We start from the raw sequence: 3,173 nt of genomic DNA, 5'->3' as shown, positions 1-3,173 counted from the left end.
CTTTATCCATCATTTTGAAAAAGATTAGGGTGAGTGTGCAGCAGACATGGAAATGCAAGAGGCCCTCAGGCAGAAGGGGGTTTGCCCTGTCCTTGGATTCAGTCCTTCTAGCACAGCACAGCTGACAATACTTCTCACCATCATCCCACAGACTGTCAGGTATACTTCTTGTATGATCCACTGGTATTTTCAAGATATAGATCACTGCATTAAAACAAATGATTAATTCATAGTGAAAAGCAGCTGGTAGAGCTTATACCTATGAAGACTGAGGTGTGAAGAAAAGTCACAAATTGTTGTTTCAAATCCCGTTTAGTTATGCCTTTTCTAATTTAAGTTACACAGGGTGTTCAGGCTTGACTTATCCAATGTTCCATCATTGGTTAGGGAAACAAAAGGAAGTGTCCTTTATTGAATTTAATTGGACTGGAAAGAGAATAGTAGATTAAAGCACACTTAATATGTTAAGATGTTAAGCATCTCTCAGTAGGTCTCCACAGCACTCTCTTAGCTTCTAGTGTTGGGCTCTTGTATAAATTCCAAATGCTGCTATTTAAAGACAAGCACAGAATTTTTGGATTTGCACATACTCCACCATCCTTTTGTAAAAACCCCTCAGAGTTCTCACTGATTCCTTCTGACTCTATACAAACAACACGCTGCGTTTTGGTTTTGCTTAACATAGCCTCTGCAAGTTCAAAGGCCTTTTTGTGGTGGGCACAGAGTTGCAAATTTATCTTCTTTTGGAGAACCATGAACTGAGAGTCTTCCCATTCTTAGAAAGTGTTCTTCTAATTACAGAGTAAGAAGTAGTCAGGTGATACTTAAATACACAAGTAAGTGACAGAATTTTGTGAGTTGAAACTTTATTCACAAGGATAAAAATAAACATAACTAACATTTACAGGGAGTTGATAATCTGACATCTTGTACAGTTAGATTCTGTGGGTATTTTTTAAAACAAGGAAATACATGCAAATAAATATTAAATATAAGGTAACATCCATGAAATTATAAAACTTTATAGCAGCAATGCTGGAAATGAAGTTTTCATTTGCTATAAACTCTAGTTACATTATGTCCAGGTGAATTTATAGACTCTTCTATTTAATGCTTCTTGAAACAATTTACCACAATAAGTGAGCATGAAGCTGAAAGGCACAAGAAATAAAAATTCACACAGTTCATCTGTTCCAGTGCTTTGTGTTGCTTTGCTTATTTCATGCTACTCAAATAAATGCACAATATAAATTCAACAAAGGCTTGTAAAAGGTTTAACTAAAGTAGATAAAAGTATGATGGAGAAATTGGTGTTTAGGCCTTGCTGAAAGTACTTCTTAAAATACGCAGTTACTGTAATTCTGCTTTGGAGGCAATTACTTTCACTGAGTCGTTCCCTCAGTACTTAGAGGGGATTTACAAGGATTTGAAGGAGTGGGAGCTTAATCAGAGAGGGAAAAAAAAAATTCCACTACAACCCTCTGCTTGGCTAAGATCTCACTTTGTCATCTTATTTTTCTCTTGGATTCTAACAAAGCAGAAGTTACAAAGGTAAATTTGACGTCTGGTGCTGGAGCTATTCTCATGGGCCCAAAGCCCCCAGTTCTTAAGTGACAAAGGAGGGGCAAACAGAGCCGAGTAACTCAAAAGCATATCAAACTGTTGCAAGGACTGTGTTGCTGTTGTGACAGCAACTAAGTACAGGTTTATTACTATACATGTAAATACTCTTTATTCCTATGTCTGTCTTCTTTCATTTGTTACATATAGTTTTTCCAGCCTAATAGTGAGTTGAAACACCTCCGCAACTTCCTATTGTCATAGCAAAACTATCATCTTGCTAACATCTGCACAAATAGCAGAAGCATTTTTTTTCCAGGTTTGCACACAACTAAGCAGGGCCCTGGAAAACTAGCACCCACTCTTGAATATTCATGAGTGAAACTATTCCCTCCAGTGTGCATTATCATACAGCTGTAAATTTCATCTGTCATCATGCTGCCTGTTCACCTACCGGTGACTAACTTTATCAGTCTTTTCCTATTCAAAGCACTTAAGGGTAGATGTTAAACAGAAACATCAAGCATACTCTCTACGTACAGAAGGCTAATTAACTTGCAGGACAGCAGTTAACATACGCACGTAGTAGTCAGGTATTGTATTGATGGTGACACAACATAGAAGCTAGTTATTAAATTTACAGAAGAACCTGAGGTGCTTTATTCCAAGGTCAGCTCTGCAACTGATGTGAGGAAGGCACGGCCTGGAAGCGGCCTGCGTAGAAGCCAGCATGCTTAACGTACATAAGCTGGCCCGAGAACTGTGGTGGATTGCTACAAACATGTCTGACTTGCCCCCTGGAGCTCAATTACAAGCATTATAGCAGAAGAAGGTAACCCATCCTCTCTAATTCAATTCTAACCTGATGATTGTAAAACTAATCCACCCTGTTGGCAATTTGGATTCTAATACAATGATTAAATAATGCCATGCAAAGCAATCTAGCTTCAGGCAGGAAAGATGCTGAATTACATCCCAGAATATCCATCCAGTCCACTTTCTTGGCAATGGGGGATGTGAATGCAAGCACAAAGAGACTTGAAAACTTGTTTTTTTTTTTCCCCTCTCTGCAGTCTATCTGCTACGCCATGGAAGTTAGTGATTACAAGGCGGCTATGGACAGGGATATTCTCCGAGCTAGTCTTTGGCACCTTGCCTCTTTGTTGTATAGGGAGCCCGACTAACAGCCAAGTAAAGACATGTAAAGCTTGTTACTAAGTGATGCAATGCATCACGTCCTGCTTGTAAAGGTACCACTCCTTTTTTACCCCAGCAACTCTTGTAAACATCAGGGAGGGTAACAGACAATAAGCAGTGTAGACATGTTCACTGCAAGAGCCCTCACAGTTTGAACCAGAGAAAAACCCATTGAGTTTAGGATAGTAGTCTGGGAGGGGGATATTTTTTGAAACCCGCTGACGGCGGGCAGGCTGTGGAGGCGAAGGAAGAGGAGAAGGAGGAGAAGGAGGAAGAGAAGGAGGAGAAGGAGGAAGAGGAGGAGAAAGAGGAGGAGGAGGAGAAGAAAGAGGAGGAGAAGGAAGAGGAGGAGGAGGAGAAGGAAGAGGAGGAGGAGGAGAAGGAAGAGGAGGAGAAGGAAGAGGAGGAGAAGGAGG

Source organism: Charadrius vociferus, unplaced genomic scaffold (assembly GCF_000708025.1).
Source record: "Charadrius vociferus isolate BGI_N301 unplaced genomic scaffold, ASM70802v2 scaffold62, whole genome shotgun sequence".
Classification (NCBI taxonomy): Eukaryota; Metazoa; Chordata; class Aves; order Charadriiformes; family Charadriidae; genus Charadrius; species Charadrius vociferus.
Note: the sequence above shows the minus strand (reverse complement) of the source record.